General features: G+C 45.9%; 1 protein-coding gene across 2 annotated transcripts in view; it reads right to left on the minus strand.

The window, feature by feature from the left end:
• Window positions 1–18277, minus strand: part of ASIC2 (acid sensing ion channel subunit 2) — a 1092913-nt gene that overhangs the window by 38979 nt on the left and 1035657 nt on the right. The window lies entirely within an intron of this gene.

Below are 18277 nucleotides of genomic sequence, written 5' to 3' on the forward strand. Positions count from 1 at the left end.
CTGGCTAGGTCTCCTGCTCACTGCTGCCCCCCTCTGGTCCCCAGGATAGAGCATGACTGCTTGAACCTCACCGGAAGGCTTGGAAAGAAACTGGTGGTGGCCAACCCTGCTCACCTACCAAGAAGAAGACCTTGACCAAAAGCCTGAAGCTCAACCTGGGACTGTGACAAGAACATGCAAATGACCCACGAAGCCCCCTGTGGAGGTTCTCTTTATACTGAATGTGGCTGCTGGGAAAATTGCCCAGACCACAGAGCTAAACTGAGTGGCTACTCTTTGGCCCCTATCTACCTCCCAGCAGAATGCACCTCTGTGCTTGAGCCATGAAGTAACACAGGGCACCTTTGGTTGGCAACATGGCTTGAAAGCATCCCTTCTCCTGCATGTCCAAGAGAACACAGTCTGGATTGGGCTCAATCAGACCTAGTGTCCAATCCTGGCCCTGGATGACCATGGGCACATGACACTTCTCTACAGGTGTCAATGCCTTTATCTGATACATCAATATGTACATAGGGTCTATCCTGGGGTTGGTGCTCAAAATGTGACTCTGTCTACCACCCTTCGCTCTTCCCCGACTCAGATGAGCGTCGGAAGAAATCATAAACAGTATTGACTTAACTACAAAATGCTCAGATGTTTTCCCTGATGCTCTGATAAAGTGTGCTTTGAAGTGAATCTTCCCCTGCAAGGGGAACATCACAGATGAGCAGATGCAAACTGTCAGCCCACGAGGAAGTCCCTGGTGCTTGCTTTTCAAAGAACAAATAATCTTTCGAGCTCTTTTCGGGGCTCCTGGAGATTGCCCCATAGGCCCTCGGCCATCCTCTTTGGGGTTGGGGAGATGGCATCATCCTACCATGAAAGAGGGTGGGAAGGGGAGGAACGGGGAAGCATAGACTGAAACCCTCTGATCAGGTGCTTTGCATAGATTTTGAGGGGGGTACTACTCTTATCCCTGGTACTCAGAGGAAGAAACTGAGCAGAAATATGCAGAAACTTGTTCAAGGCCTCGCCACTGGTAAGTGGTGGAGTCAGGATTCAGACTTGGACAGTCTGATGCCAAAACCCTGCACCATCGTCCTACAGATCCCACTCCAAGGTAGCCCTCCTGGTCTAATCCTAGTGATGGCTGCCACCCCTGGAAAGAGGCCATTCATTATCAGAGACCTGCTAGGAGATGCCTGCCTGTCTCAGGATGCTCCTTGGTAGGTCTTCCTTTTCTCTCTTAAAATGGGACTGCCATATTATCCCCATTTTACAGATGAGAAGACTGAGATTCACAGAAGCAAAATGATTTGCCTGAGATCATCTAACAGGTTGAAGGCAGGGTTTGGACAAGCAACCAAGTCTTTTGACTCCTGGTTATACCCCACACTGAACCAGCTGTCTCCTCTTCCCTTGCCGTGTCCTGGACTCTTTCTTGGTTACTGCCCAGCCACCTGAGAAAGGCAAGGTGATCCCATAGATGAGAGTCAACCACCACACTGTCCACAACACTGTGGATTCAAGTTTTTCCTTTCTTGGGAGCTTCTTTTTTTTTTTTTTAATTTTTTTATTGTTCCTGGGAGCTTCTTTAAACACACTAGTAAGCTGACTTTTCTCTGGGGTCTTCCAAAGAAGCCCACAGGCAGGCAACTTACTCGGGGATTGTAATGAGAATGGAAAGAATTATTGGTTTGTAGTCAGAAATTCTAAGCTTGAAACTCAAGTTTACCACTTGCTGGCTTAGTGACCTTGGGTGAATTATTGAACGTCTTTGATTCTTATCAGTTACCTCTGTGAAATAAACGTAGTATTCTCTGTCTTGGAGAGTTTTTATGAGATAATGTATGAACATAATCCAACACATTGGTTATATGACACATAGCAGTACTCAACATAGCAGAGAACCTTTCTTTTGTCCTGGCAAAAGAGCCCAGAGTCTTAAGAAAATCCAGTCTGCAAGATGCACCCAAACTTGAATCACAGCAGGGGTTATTTTAATTATTCAAGGATCCCTGATTTTCAGAAAGGGCTTGGCTGGGTCCTTTAAATGTCAGCTACATGTGTATGCTGCCACACCCATTTTCGAATCATTAGCTACTTGAGAGCAACCTTAGTGGGGAGAGGGAAAGAGCACAGCTCATGTCATGGAAAGGCGGCACTAGGAGCCATTATCTGCTAGAAATCAAACAGGATTGAAAAAAAAGGCCTGAAAGAGTAACCCAAGGAGAAGATTTCATTTATAAATATCTCTCCATCTTTTCCGGGAACCCCATCCTTCAGTTGTTCAAAGCAGATATAAATGCAGAGACAGGCACCCCCAAACCTTTCCCCGTAAACTTTAAAAACCCAGTGACAGGTGATAAGAACGACTTCACAGTGTAAGATGCCAAAGCTGTAATTTTTAATTCTTCTGGCTGTAATTGACCCTGCTATCCCTTTGGGTAGCTAAACAGCTCTGATCACGAGTTGCCCAATCAGCTTATGCGTCTTCTTGATGAATCACTCCCGTTCTCTTGGCCCTTTCTCCTGGCTGCAGTAATTCTTGACAACTGCCTTAGAGATTCTGTCTCCTGTGGGTGCAGAAGGAGAGTGCTATCTGTCAGGAGGAACACATGGAGAAGAGAGAGCTCCGGGCATTGGCAGGTGGATGGCTGAACCCTTTCCTCAGGATGGAGGGACCAGGGCACGGGTAGCAGGACACCATCTGTGCTCACTGACTTCCAGGATATGAGGCGCTCCTGCTTGTTTGATGTCTCTAGGTCAGGGATGGCTGGGCAAATTCTGTCCAATGAGCTCCAGTGAGTATCAAGAGAACCTTGATTAAGAAAATGTCATGTTCTAGGGGCGCCTGGGTGGCTCAGCCGGTTAAGCGTCTGTCTTTGGCTCAGGTCATGGTCCCAGGGTCCTGGGATCGAGCCCTGCATCGGGCTACCTGCTCAGCGGGAAGCCTGCTTCTCCCTCTGCCCCTCCCCCTGCTCATGCTCTCGCTCTCTCTCTCTCACTCTCTGTCTCTCAAATAAATAAAATCTTAAAAAAAAAAAGAAAATGTCATGTTCTAAACTGTGAATCCACTGCACAGATAAACATCAGGCAGTGTGGCAGAGACCATGGGGACTCCAATAGTGGTGTTCCCATCTACTTCGATTGGGGTGCATTTCCCAGGCCCCTTCACCCTTAGGTGGGTCATGTGACTAGTTCTCACCTTGGGGAAGGAGTCACCAAGGGACTCCTTGGCTGAGCCCGTGGAGAGTGGATGCCCCAGAAGGGAGGGGGGGGCCACAAGATGGGAGAAATCTGGATCTCTAAATAACTGTGTGGAGCAGAACTCCACTATCAATTGCACTGGACCTTAGCATGAGCAAGGAATACACTTTATTGTGTCAAACCACTCAGATTTAAGTGGTAGATTTTATAGCAGTTGGCCTCTTCTCCCTATGGCAGGCATTATTTGATTTAGCAGAACTCAATCCTCAAACATATTGAAATCCAAGGTGGTAGTGTATCCTGCATTAGAACAGTGCCTTCTACTAACCAGATAATACACCTAACTCATTCAGATGGCTGTTGTGTGGACATTCAACTCATAACTCAGAGAACATTGGAAATACGGATTCTCAATTTTAGACCTTATGAAATGTTCCTGTTGGAAGTCGGAAGGAAAGATATTGTCTTTCTATAAAAGGACTTTGACTTCTCCCTTCTCCCTTAGTCTCTACCAGATGGATGAGCAAGTCTGACTCCATCTCTTCAAGTCCATGTAAGAGCCCCCTCTTCTCGACAAGTTGAGACTATCACCAGCCTCCTCCTGCACCATTACAACAATCTCCTGACTGGCCCTCCTGCCTCCTGTACACCCTCCTCCGATCTGACCCCCAACTGATCTTCCTAAAACATGAACTTGACCATGTCACCATCTTCTCCAATGAAATCCAAGCTCCTTTTTTCAGAAGTCCGTGCACGATCCAACCTCCTGTCTTTCCTCTTGTCTTCCTCCAAACCACAGGGTCCCATGGCCTCTCCACATTTTTTTCTTCTGCCTCCCGGCCTGGAAAGTTCTTCCTACTCTTCAGTTTGTAACTTACTCATTGGCTCTTAAGGCTCAGTTTGTGTCCCTCTGCTGAGAAGCCTTCTACTTCCATTCCTCTTGCCTTTGGATCCTGGTGTCCAGCCTTGGGTTTTATACCAGCACCTGCAACACTTTATTGTAGTTATTGGCTGACATTCCTGCCTCCCTCTACCCTTCAAGCTTTTTGGAGGAAGGCGACAGTTTTTTCTTCCCCAAGGCTGGCACAAAGATGGGCTCAACTGACTATACTCTTGGCTCTTTGTAGCCAGGACAGTTACCAAGGCAAATCTTCTTCCCTTGGCCTCGGTTTCTCCAAGAGCAAATCTGGGAGGCAGCTTGGAACAGCCCTTGGTCTCTTAGGGCTCTCCCAGCGTCAACATTCCAGGATTCTATAATTTTACCGCTAACACAGCTCAGTCACGTGAGGGAAATCAATACTCAGTTTTTCCTGAGCTGTGTCTGTGCAAGCCACAATTTTTCAGAACACTGTCCTCAGGGGTCCTGTGGCTTTCAGCTTTGCCTGACACCAGAGAAAATTTAGCATTATAAAAAAGCTTATGGTGCAAGTTTAGCAACTGTGGCATCTCTGTCGTTCTAGCCCTTCATTGTCAAGTACACACGGCTCAGTTATTTAGACTTCGGTCATTTGGCTCATAAGCTATCACTCAGATATAAACACTGGGGTAGTATGTCCTTTTATTGATCCCGATGAGAAAAGGGCGTGATCAGTGGTGCCCTGGCATGGGGAGATGCTCGGAGTCCAGGGTGTGCACGGGGTGGGCAGAAGGAATTCTCCGCGCACCTCATGACACACCGTTAGCAGGCTCAGGGTGCACCACTGCCATTGGGCACATGGCCTTGGCCAAGCTCCCCCCTTCACTGCATTGCCCGTGGGGCAGGGCTCTCCTTTCTGCATTTCCTAGGGTGGCTTTGGGTGGCTATTTTCCTCCCAGCAATCTAAGCATTCACCACGGAAGAGTCAACTGAATCTAATGCAGTTACTTTCCTAGGTTCAACAGCTCAAAACTGAGAATTCCGTGGATGTTTCGGAGGCTGGAAGCCCCTCTCCACCAAATGCCTGCCCTTGGGCATGTGGGATTTGACCCCGACAGCTGGCCGTTGGGGAATTCCTTGGGCACTGACTTCCGGCCACCTGAATTATTCTGACCCTAGCCCCCCTCGTCACCCATTAATTGGCTCAGTTGCCACATTTTCCTTTCCTGCCCCAGGACTATTCATTCCCCAAGAGTCACTTCTGGTTTCCCTAGGGTCTCTGAGGTCAGCCAATCTTCTGAGAAATTTCCGATCCCTTCTCTACTTCAAAACCCTGTATTATGGCGGAGTTTGCTCATTTGTTTCTCAAGTCTTGCCTCCTCTAAGAAGCTGTCCTGGATCATCTGTCCACTCTCCGACTTCTTGACTCCAGTAGACCTTCCCATTTGATCACTGGATGCTTTGCTCTGTGCCACAATTTATCTTTCTATGATATGATGTCTTTCTATCCATCCCAAAGGCCTCAGGGGTATGGTAACAGAGCCTACCTGGTGGTTCTTTATGATCCCAACTTCCCCTGTTGCAGGACACCCTGAAGGCTTAAGTTTTTGTTGCATGGCAACATGGCAGAAATCAGGGAAAGGCCAACTCCTAAGGTTAAAGTCCAAATGTTTAACCTGGCCACCCAGGCCCTGCTTAATCCAGCCCTGCCTACTTCCCAACCTCTTCTCTCTCCATTTCCTGATCCAGACTTTATGCTCTGCAATACAAATTGCTCACAAGCTGGTTCTTGCCTCCTTGCCTTTTCTTAGGCTGTTCACGATGCCTGGAATGCTTTGCCTCCCACTTTTCATCCAGCTAATGCTTACCAATCCCTTAATACCAGTTTAGATAGCAACTCCTCCAGGTAGCCTCCTTGATCTCGAAGTTTGACTCCTATAGCACTCCATGCTTTGCCTCTCTTAGCACTTACCACGAGGCATTACAAACAGTGGTTCACATGTTGGTTGGCGTCCCCAGACTCTGAGCTCCCCAGGGGTGGGACCATGTGGTAAGCATCTGTGGGTTCCCAAGGTGTGCAGATGCTTAGTAAATACTTATCGAATTAATGGATGGATGGGTGTTGGGCCCTGGGGTGTCCTGTCAGGCTGGACATAAGAGGGACACAAGGAAGATGGGAAATGCAGTTGTAAAATTGAGGTCCAGGGGCAGAGATGAGCAGCCAAGACTGGACTGGGTATCAGGGATCTAAAATGATAGGTTCTTTCTCTAAGTGTTGAGGATTCTCAGAGTGAGGCCCAGGAAGGAGAGCAGCAGAACAGGTGTCACATGGTCGGGAAGAGGGAGTGAAGGGATCCTGGATGTGCTTGTCCAGGCCCTGCCCCAGTTGTGTCATTTAAGAAGGCACACCTTCTCCACATCTGGCTTTTAAAGGAAAAGTATGTCCCTACATCCTCTAGGGGTCTTCCTGTCTCAGGATTCAAACAAACTGCTTTGTATACATGCCTTACAAGGCTGATGCTGCTGGTCTTGGGATAACACTGACTGACAAAGAATTAGCAGGAACCTGTGCTTCTCCATTGGGCTTGATGAAGTTACTCTTTGATGGTTAAGTATGATCCGGACTCAAGGCCACAGAGTTGTGGAATCTTGGAATATTTGAGTTGGAAGGGACCAGAGATATTGCCCTATTTCCCCATTGTATGCTAACCTTCTCCAGATGCTAATAACCATTGTAAGATGCATCATTATTTTGCATACCACTTTGGAAAAAAGTATCTGCCAGTTAATGAATGGCAAGAAGCCATTGACTGTAAGACCCCCTTAATTTCAGAGATGTTAGTGTGCAATATAGAGTTGAGGGGGAAAGGGAGCTCCCACCCTCCTTATTTTACAGAGGAGCATATGAGGGGCAGAAGGAAGGGACTTGTCTTGGGCTGTAAAAGGACTTGCCTATGAGGCCTGAGGAGGTGCTTGGAGAACGTCATCAGGCCCAGTATGAAGGTGGAAGGTCTCTCTGTGATAATCGGACAGCTGGGGGTCCTCTGAGGCCCTCAGGTCATCCTAGACTCCAGGCTGCACCCCGTGAGAAGAAATCCCTTCCTATCCCTTGGCAGCATATTCCTGCTAAGAAACCTCAAGCCTCTTTGTCTGATTTTATATTCAGAACATCCTTTTCTTTCTATTCAGGAAATTCCTAAATTAAATTGAGTCCCAGATGGCACAGTTTGAGCATTTCCGCCCTTGGCCTTTCTTCCTGGGAATCAGAAGAAAGGCAGCTACTCTGTCTTCTTTCGGCCTTGTCTCTTCCTTGATAAATGGTGGACTTAACTGAATAGCAGAACTGGATCACCCAGGGCAGGTGTGCTCAACCCACACTCTGCAACAGAATTCCCCTGGGTACTTGTATAAACCACAGATGCCCTAGGCTCACCTCAGAATTCAGGATTCATTTGTTCTGGTGTGGGGCCCACATGCTCCTCAGAGGATTTTGATCCTGCAGCTAGGTGGCAAACCATTAATCTACTCCAATCGGTTTGACAGATGGAAAAACTGAGGTCCAGAGAGTCCAAGTGATGCCTGTGGTCATACCAGTGGGCTGCAGAGCTGGGGTTAGGCTTCAGTTCTCTGGATTATTCCTGGATTCCTTACTGAAAGCTCTAACTAAACTACCTACCCCATAGAGTTTTATTGTAAGCCACAGACCCTATGGACACATAACTCTGTGTGTGTGTCTGTGTGCACATGTGCATGCATGAGGGAGAGAAGGAGAGGGTACAGGGATGGAGAGGGAGAGAGACAGGTCTTCTCTGTGTTGGAAAATCTAGGCAGAAGTTAATAGTAGAACTTGGAAGGGAGTATAAATACAAAGATCTCAAATAAAATATTGACACGCTTGATGCTCTTTGGTCATCACTACTGACCATTTGGGGAAGGGAGTCTAAACCCTTCTCAGTCCCCCAGAGAGGATTCAGCCTTCTCTGGGGCGTGAGCACATTAACAGGGCTCTTAGGTCTAATTTCCCAGTCCTGAAGCCATGTTTGGGGCTATCTGTGGACTCTTTCTAAGTACCCAGTGTCCCCATATCAGAGCCTTATGTCCCCACTGTCAAGTGCCGGATGTTCAGGGCTGGGTGCGCTGAGTTGCTCTATAAAGTTTACTGGCCAATGAATGACTCACCAGGAATCAAAGTAGTTCCCATCAGGGATTGCCCTCAGGAAGACATTAATGGTCAGGATAGGCTATTAAATTACGTGGGAATGAAATACCCCATTGAACTGGCATCTTCAAGCAGGTGAGCTGCTTTGTCAGAAGGAGCTGGGTTTATTTTCAGTCCTTCCCCAGCTGCCCAGGATTTAATTCTGAAGCCAGAGAGCTTCTCCCAAAGCTGCTGACCATCTGTTGGGAGGCCCAGGCCACAACGTGCATGGGTCACTCTAGATTTTAAACTTTTTTGTTCACTTACCTCCTCAGCCATCAGTAAGCCAGTGTGGTGGACATGTGTGCTTTTTTGTGTGTGTGCTTAAGGAGGTGGGAGGGAGTGAAGCAGTACCAGGGAAGAACTAAGGGCCACCAGCTGCATAACTTGGGGCTTTGGGCATTGAGTGGTAAAGTGGGTCTTCTGGTCCTATTTTTCATTCAGGAGTTTTCCAACTTTGGGGTGCATCTGTGTTACTGGGAATCTTGCTAGAAAGACGGATTCCTGGGCTCCAAATTCAGAGACTCTAACATAGAAGGGGTTGGGCCTAAGAATACGCATTTAACCTCTTCCTCTCTGCTTCTGACACATAGTCTAGTTGGAGAATGACTAGCTTAGGAAAACTTCATACTCAATATTGGGGTGATGGGGGCAGTGTGAAACATCTTCTCCGGTCCCTGATACCTGAACTGTAAATCAAAGTGAAGAACTACACTACCTGAGGTGTCTTCCCGGCTCTCCACACTTGTTTCCCTACCTACCCAGGGAGGTGGACATGAAGGTGATAGTTGGAAGTCAATGAGGAAGAGGTGTGAGAGCTTAAAATGCTGAATGATGTGGGCTCTTGGCAAGGCTGGTCTCATTGACTGCCAAACCCTCTGGAATAAACCTCTGGAGAGTAGAAGGAAGATCACTTTCAAGGCAGGAGGGCCCTCTGGTGCTCATTGCACTGAATGGAATGGTCCTAATCTGTGGTCTTGCTTCCAGGGGCTGACTCAGATTTGGCGGGTTTCTGAAAGGGTTCTGAAGTCCTCAGCTCAGCTTTAGGGTGCATATGAGCCAGCACAATTTTATCTGGTGTTGAAGTTGGGAGGTGCATAGGGCAGAGGCCGTATCTGTTCAGATTCAGAGTGGAGAAGTTGTGTCTTGGTTTACACAACCCAAGTTTTCCAGTACAAGTTGAGCATATGTCACTTTTAGAAATCGATATAAGCCTATTTTACAGGAACTACATAAAGTGTACTGGCATATTGAAAATATTTTGAGAAATTAGGCAGGGATGCCTTCTGTATAACCATGAAGGGCCTTATCCCATGAATGATTATGAATAGATTAATTTTTGACCAGCAAGTTATATGTGTTTGAAATTTTACAAAAGGATCTTCATATACACAAGCTTATGTATCCGCATAGTAACCCCTGCGAAGTAGGTAAGGCAGGCCTGTAAACCAAGGCACAGAGAGGTCAGCAGACTCAGAGCTTTTCAGCGACAGACCTAAGGCTGCGCCTTCTTTCTGAAAGCATAGAGGCATGGCCACCTGGAAAAGGTGGGGAGATTTTACAGTAAAGTAGATTTCCTTGTGCTATTTTTTAAACAAACACACCTCCTATGCTTTGGGAGTGATTGAAAATACCTTTATTTCACTAATCCATATGCAGTATTTATATCTGCTTCTTTTTCCTTCCTGAGAAGTAAAAAAAACATCTTTTTGCTTCTTGCTATTGCTTCTCTTTGATATGACCCAGTCCATGATAAAGTTTATGGCTGGCAGACCCTGTTTGCTCTTGTCTATGGCTGTCAGCTGTCCATCTTCTTTTGATCTTCTACTCCCCCTTTTCTCTATTATTATTTTTATTGCATGAAGACCTTCGGGAAAATACACTTGTTACTAAATTTTTCAAGAGCCGTACAAATTCTCATTTCCCTTGACTGAGTAACCTCATCCAGAAAACTGGCCTAAGGAAAGATTAAAATTAGCCAAGAAAGTAATCTCAAAGCTCCGTGTACAAAAATGTTTATCAGGGTATTATTTCCCTGCTGTACATAAAAACACATAAGCCACTCAAGATCTCAACAATAGGGGTGCCTGAGTGGCTCAGTCATGATCCCAGGGCCCTGGGATCGAGCCCCGCATCAGGCTCCCTGCTCAGCGGGAAGCCTGTTTCTCTCCCACTCCCCCTGCTTGTGTTCCCTCTCTCGCTGTGTCTCTGTCAAATAAAAAAATAAATAAAATCTTTAAAAAAGATCCCAACAATAGCAAGATAATAAGTAAATTATAATAGGTCCATTTGCTGGAACTATTATAATGATGGGTATATAGCGTAAGATGGAGAAAATGATTTCAACAGAATAAGTGAAGATATACATCTGCTTATACTGTATGATTATGACTCTGAAAACACACACACACACACACACACAACCCCAAAAGTCTATCCCATGAAATCTACATGCAGAAAAAGAGATCTGAAAAAACATTCCAGAGTATTAAATTCAGGATATCTTTTGGTTGTTAAAGTTTTATGCTTCCTATTCTGTCTTTTCTGAGTTTGCATTAATGCACGTGCGTCAATTCTGAGATGGAAATATGATAAATCCTTTGTGAGGTTCTGCAAGCAGTGAAGCAAAGTGTGGATTTGAAAGACTTGGATTTGATTGAGAACCTTGTAGCTTAAGGGTTTGGGGCTGGGTCCTCTCAGGTTCTGGTTCCTCAGACATGGACACACCAACTTACTGGACAAGATTGTTTGGGGGTGGAATTAATTTTTGCAAATTAACAGCACATAGTAGAAGGGCTTCTAGATCTATTGAAAACCATGGGATAGATTATTACTACTCAGATGATACCTGGAGGAGGATGGGGGCAAGGGTTCGGTGATGGGGAGCCTGCTCTCAAGTACTTATTAGAATCTAAGAGTCAAGAGAACTGTGTGTGACAAACTCTCACCACAGCAGAAAGGGCAAAGAGCCACAGACATAGCTGATTCAGAGAAAAAGACCACGTTTTCAGCTGTGGGCAGCTGAGAATATTTCCTGGAGGAGGTGGCATTTGAGATGAGCACAAAGAGAAGGGCTGGATTTGTACATGAGGAGCTGGAGAGATGGAATTCCGAGAAATGGAAACACACCAGACAAATGTCAGAGTCAGGAACCTACAGGGCAGAGCATTGCAAGAAGTATGGACCTGAATCATAGGAGACCTTGAACTTTGGCATCGTGAAACCATATTTTATTCTTTAGAAAACAGGGAACCATGAAGGTGCTTGAGTGAGTGTGGCACAAGCTCACGGATGGTTATAAAGCGTGACTTTCCAGAGTGCTTCAGTGGCCTCAATTATGGTAGGGGGAGGCAGAAACACTGGAAAGTTTTAGAAGAACAGAAGTGAACCCCCAGGCTCAATGATTAGTGAGGGAGGGGTTGCAGGTAAGCCAAGACAAGAGCAATAATACCATCAAAGCCACTTCCAGCTCTGGCGGTTGGAAGTCACTTCTTTAATACCTCCCAAGGAGCCGTTTCCAAGAACACAGCAACCCCTGCAGAGCCCCTGGGCCCAAAGCAAGGGACGATTAATCAGGGGCATTTGTGGCATGATGCCAGAGAAAGAGAAAGCCCCTGCAAGACTCTGCCTCTGACATGCAGGGCCAGCATGGAGACGAGGTCAAACAAAAACCCTTGCCCACTTAGATGACCCAGACAACACAAGGGCAGGGTCAAGTCTGGGACGTGATATCCCTCTGTGGTTGGCTGGGGCTACTGGGTGACCTACTGGGAAGAGAGAACTGTGGAATTACAAGAGGATGCCACCTAGGGTGACCAACTGTTCCAGTTTTAGCACTGAAAGTCCCACCTCCTAGGAGACCCTTTAGTCCAGGCAAACCAGGATGGTTGGTCACCCTGGATGCAGCCCCTAGATGCTACAGAAAGTGAGAGTGAATTTGAATCATTGCAACCCACATGACGTCCTAAATTGTTAAATTTATTGGCAAAAAATTATTAATAGTTTTCTATTACCCTTTTTATATCTGTACAGTCTTTACTGATGTTACCTCTCTTCATAATTTTGATACCTTGTGTTTTTTCTAATGGTTTCTGATCATTCTGGCTAGAAGTTTATCCATTTTTAAAAGATTTTATTTATTTATTTATTGAAGAGAAAGAGAGAGAGCAAAAGAGCATAAAGGGGGGAAGGCAGAGGGAGAGGGAGAAGCAGACTGCTCACTGAGTGGGGAGGCAGACATGGGGGTCAATCTCCATACCCTGAGATCATGACCTGAGCTTATGATGGGATGGAACTAGAGCATATTATGCTAAGTGAAATAAGTCAGAGAAAGACAAATGCCATATGATTTCACTTATTTGTGGAATTTAAGAAAAAAAGAGATGAACAAAGAGCTTTCCATGTTGGATGCTTAACTGACAGCCACCCAGGTGCCTTGAGGTTTATTCATTTTATTAATCGTCTCAAAAACTTTCTTATTTTTATTTCGTTCATTTCTATTATGATATTAATTATTTCCTTTCTTGTGCTTACTTTTATTTTTATTATTTTATTTAATTAATTTATTTTTATTTTTTAAAATTTAAAATTAATTTAGTTAACATACAGCGCATTATTAGTTTCAGGGGTAGAATTCAGTGATTCATCCTTTGCATAGAAAACCCAGTGCTCATGACCTCAAGTGCCCTCCTTAATGCCCATCACCCAATTACCCAATTCCCCCCACCCATTTCCCCTCCAGCAACCCTTAGCTTGTTCCTGTAGTTAAGAGTCTCTTATGGTTTGCTTTCCTCTGTTTTAATCTTATTTTATTTTTCCTTCCCTTCCCCTTGTTCATCTCTTTTTTCCCCCTGTTTCTCTGTATGCAATGAGTTATTTTCCTCCAGATGCTCTGAAGATTTTCTCTTCTTTCTGATTTTGAGTGGTTTTGGTGCAGTTTGCTTCAAGTTTCTGGGTATTAAGGTTTGTTGTTTAGTTTCACATCTGTGGATTTATAGTTTTCAATAAAATGGGGAAGGATTTGACCATCATTTGCTCAAATATTTTTTCTGCCCCTCCCCTTTCTTCACAAACTTCAAATCCACATATACTAGGCCACTTCAAGTTGTCCCATGGCTCACTGATACTTTCAAAAATTCTTTGTTCTCTCTGTTTCACTACTATTTCTTCTGTTTAAATAATTTTTTTCTCTGCAATATTTAACTTGCTGTTAATCCCCTCCAGCATATTTTTCATTTCAGACATCATAAATTTTATCTCTAGAAGCTCAATTTGGGTCTTTTAAAAAAAACTTATTCCAAGTCCATACTTTGAACATGGATTTAGTTGTAACTCTTTTAATGTTCTTTTTTAAAAAAGATTTTATTTATTTATTGAGAAAGTGCGAGAGAGCGGGAGAGAGGTGAGGGGCAGAGGGAGAAGCAGGGTTCCTGCTGAGCAGGGAGTCCGACCCGGGACTCTGGGGTCACGACCTCAGCCAAAGGCAGCTACTTAACTGACTGAGCCACCCAGGCGCCCCTGTTTTAATGTTCTTGCTGGCTATTTCTCACGTGTGTTAGTTCTGAGTTGGTTTCAATGGATCGGTCATTTTTCTCTTTATGGATTATATTTTCCTGCCTCTTCATGCCTGCTTATACTTGATTGAGAGTAAGACATTGTGAATATTGTCATGATGGGTGTCAGATATTTCTGTATTTCTGTAAATTTTCTCCAGCATTGCTCTGGGACACAATTTAGTTGACCCTTTTTGGTTTTGCTTTAGGATTTCTTAGGTGGAAGCAGAGCAATTTTAATCTAGAGCTAATTATTTGCTGCTGCTGGTGCAAGACCCCTTTGGATGCCTCCCCCTAATGTGCTGTGAATTATGAGTGTTTCCAGGCAGCATCCCTAGCTCTGTGTGAGTGCTGCTCACTGCTCCCCTGAGGCTTCTCAGCTCACTCTTTCCTTGGCCTTGGATAGTTTCCTTGTATGCACAGCCCAGTGAGGAACCTGAATTCTGAGGTGGATGCTCTATAGATATTTGGATTTCTCTCTTTTTGTGGTTTTTCCTTATCAATACTTTGTCCTGTGAACTCTAGTTGCCTCAATGTGCCCTCAACTCAAGAGTCCACGGGGCTCTGCGTGGACCCCCCCCACAAACTGTGGCCTGGAGACTTCGAAGGATGTAACTTGGGGCAGTCAGAGGGCTCACTATTTTGTTTCCCATCTCTCTGGGATCACTGTTTTTTGTTGTCTAATATTCAGTACTCTTGAATACTGTTGTTCATACAGGATTTGTTTTTTCGGTTGTTTTTGATGAGAGGATAAACCCATTCTATTATTACATCTGGAACCAGGAGCCAGAATCTCTGCCGCCAGCAGCACAGGCCATCTCAATGCCAGGGGGTACGTGCTTTTCCTGGGTAAAGAGCAGATTCGAATCATGCGCGCATGACTCTAATAGGCACCATTGTTTCTCCATCCAGAAAGAGTGATGTAGTCCCTTCATGATTGAAGCACTTGCATGGTTATTATCCAATCTGACCCTGTCAAGAGCCGAATGAGAGGAGCAGACATTATTTGCCCACTAGGCAAGTAGAGTCCGAGGCCCAAAGAGGTATAGAGTGCTGCCCATGGCTGTGTTAAGAATGAATGGTAGAGTCATGACTATGACCAGGGCCCCTCTCCTCCATGCTGGGGCTGTATTGCTGCTTCTTCTCTCCCTTGTAGAAAGGCACCAGGCAAAGATCTCAGCTTTCCTTCCTGATCTGTAATGACATGCATTTCCCCACCGGGAAGAGGATGAATAATCCAGTCACCTGGTGCAAAACACACGGGAAAGGTGCGCCACAGCGAATGCAGCCCCAGGCGGGCCCCCTGTGCTGCTTAGGTGCATGATGTGTGGACAATATAAGAGTGTGTTTCCTAGGAAAATTTCAACAGTGACTCATCCTTATTTCTGCTCGGACCAATTGAAGAAATAGATAAGCCTAGGAAAATAGTCATAATAATAATAATAGTCATAATAATAACTAGACCTATCAGGAGGTCCAGTTGCTATCATTAAGTGGCTTCTTAAACGCTTATAAAGTAAAGCAACATCAATCACATTCAAAGAGAAGCGGCATTAGGAAAGGATGTGGAGGCCTGATATGAATTTTCTTTAATAGAGGGTCTTATTTCCTCTTGGTTCGCAGGAATCCTGCCCACAAGGAGAGGTCAAAGGCTTCTGGGCCCTTGGGAAGCCTGTGAGCTCAGGTGCAGGGTGCAGAAGTAGAAAGAAGCTCAGAGGTCTGCATTCGAATTGCATCTCTCTACAACTGAGCCTTTATTTCCCCATCTGTGAAATGTGCATGAGGAATCCTATCTCTCAGGGTGGTTGTGATGAGGCAGTCTGCAGAAAGTAGCGGGTGCCTGGTGCTCACTCAGGACCACCGTCTCACCAGTGGTCCTGAGGACCTAAGAACAAGGATGGATGGAGTCGACTTTAGTAGCTGCAACCAGGCGACAGTGATGGGACGCTCCGACAATGTTACAGGGGATGTTTATGCGAAATGAGGTGGAGAGGTGGGAGGAGAAAGAAGAATCAGAGTCCAGTGACCACTGCGCTAGCGGTGACTGTGGGAACTTGTGGCCCACCCAGTGCCCTACTGAGAGTGCCTTTCTACCATGGGCTTTGTGCAAGCTGGCATTACAAGGAGGCCAAACCCCGTGCAAATATGCAAGGAGGGTTGGGGTCCTGCCCGCAGAGGGAGGAGGGGAGATGCAGAAACATCACTTTTGGCATCTGAAAGGATAGAGAAGAAAGAATGATGAGGGAGAGAGAGAGAGGGAGGGAGGGGTGGAGGGAGGGGAAGGAAAGAAGAAAGAAGGAGGGAGGGAGAAGGAGAGAGGGTGTGGGAGAGCAGGGAGCCACACACATGGAGGAAGGGAGAAAGCAGTCATTGGCTCTGGCTCTCAGAGGGCACGAGACTAGAAGTCCTGTGTTTGCCATCTGTCTGCAGCTTCTCAGCAGCCTTCAGCTACCAGGCCCATTCCTGTGTGAGACTCTGAGGCAATCTGCTCCTGGTTACCCCAAGAGCCTAAGTCTAAGGATACACGAACAATAAAGTATACAGAGAGAAATCTGCAAGGAAAGATGCCAACAATGCCAAATGCATAACCATTCCTTCCTCAAAGTGGGAGTTTGTTGGGTTATGTTTTACTACTTTTCTGTCCCCCACCGATTTTCTCCAATAAGCATATATTATGATCTTCGTGGAAAGAAACTAGCTAGAAGAAGCTGCCCTTGGCTCCTTCTCGTGTCTGTGTGGGCCCTGCTTTTCCCTTCATCCATTTTGGAGATGTTTTGTGCCTGTGTTGAATGTGTCTGCATGGCCCCTTCCCCTCTCCTTAGCCTTCTAGTACTTTCCATTTCTGGAGCTGGCTTTCCTTCTCCTGCACCTGGGGAGTCTCACAGCCCCTGCCCAGGGGGAAGCCTCCTCCTGTGGCTTGGTTTCTCCCTCTCTGAGTTCCTCAGAGCCTGTCCTATTCTCTTGGCCAGAAGAGAAGCAGAATGTTCCAGGGCAACTGAAGGCAGTATTTTCAACTGACTGTAATTCCAGGCTCAACCATTTCTTCGGTGCATGTCCTTGGGCAAGTTTCTTCACTTTTCTGTGCTCCAGTTTGATTTCCTTTGGTTTCCAATTCTTTTTACCTTATTCCATGAGAGGCATACCTAAGATAATTGATATGACACATTTAGAAAGGTTCTGGACTCAATAAATATCAGTTATGATTTCTTGAAAGACTTGCCTGCACAGTGATGTCTCTTCCGAGGCTGTGTCCCCTCAGAGAGGGAGGAGTCCCTGCGTGTGCTCCTTCTGAGGTTCAAAATGTGGCTAAGCTCAAGCTCCTGTCTTCCATCTGCCAGCACTGGGCATCTCAGCTGCCATTCTTCACCCTTTCGTAGGTGAAGCAGCAGCCTTGGGGATGGGGCTGGTCTGACGCTCAGCCTCAGGAGCAGCCTGACCAGCTGGGTAGTGGGGAAAACTTTCCCAGCCTGGCCCAGTCTGTTCCTGCTGCTGCCTCCTTTCAGGCCTTTTGGTGGAGGCTTGGGAGGGCTCAGATCAGTCCAATTCAATGTAATGAACACTTCTTGAGCCCCTATTATACACCGGTCCCTGGGACAGATGCTAGGGCATGCCTGGGATAATTCTCAGTCCCAAAGAAAATATATCGCCAAGTGAGAGTACCCATTGTCTCCAGAGTGGACAGGGAGAGGGGGATATACCTGTGGGGCAGCCAGGCCTGAGGGTATGGAGGTGGAGAGGGTCAGAGGGCAACTGTAGGAGCTATGGAATGGTTAAGGACACCTGTCAATCTAATCTAACCTAATCAACACAATCCAATCATTGAGCTCATTAAATGTATCCCACCCGGATGGAGGACTGATGTGTTCTGGGCCCATGCTCTTTAATGATCTTTGGGAACTGCACTCTGGCCCCAGATCTGAATTTGGGGGGGGGGTACATTTTCTTTTTGAACTACCTTCAAAAACAGGCAAAAATCTTTACAAAAATTTTTTCCCCCTTCAACGGGAATCTTCAGAGCTGCAGGCCTTTCCCTACAGCCTCTGCATGTGCCGGGAGCAGAAGAAGGGTCTGGTGGAGGCTGCCCACTGGGGAAGATGTTGCAGGATGAGCCTGCAGAGGAGGCTGTCCCTGGCTGTAGGGAGCAGGCCCCTACCCCCATATATGAGCCCATCTCTCTGTTAGATGCCGGGTCCAAACAATAAAACTTGTTTGTAAATAGCAGTATTATGCTTGTCCTTAAAAAATTGCACAAGTAATACATGAATACACTAATGAATTCTTGTTATAAATATTCCAGGCATCAAGAAAAAGTGGAAAATCTTGCATACTCAATTCTTTTGCCTTCCTCTGAGTGGCTCTCAGTAGGGTATGCACCTCTCCAAAATTTTTCTGTGTGCTATTTGCATACATGTGCATTTATAAAAAAAGTTTAGTTTAGCATATGAGTATTTTTAATATAAATTGGACCAAACTGCTGTA

The sequence above is a fragment of the Neomonachus schauinslandi genome, chromosome 15 (genome assembly GCF_002201575.2).
Source record: "Neomonachus schauinslandi chromosome 15, ASM220157v2, whole genome shotgun sequence".
Taxonomy (NCBI): domain Eukaryota; kingdom Metazoa; phylum Chordata; class Mammalia; order Carnivora; family Phocidae; genus Neomonachus; species Neomonachus schauinslandi.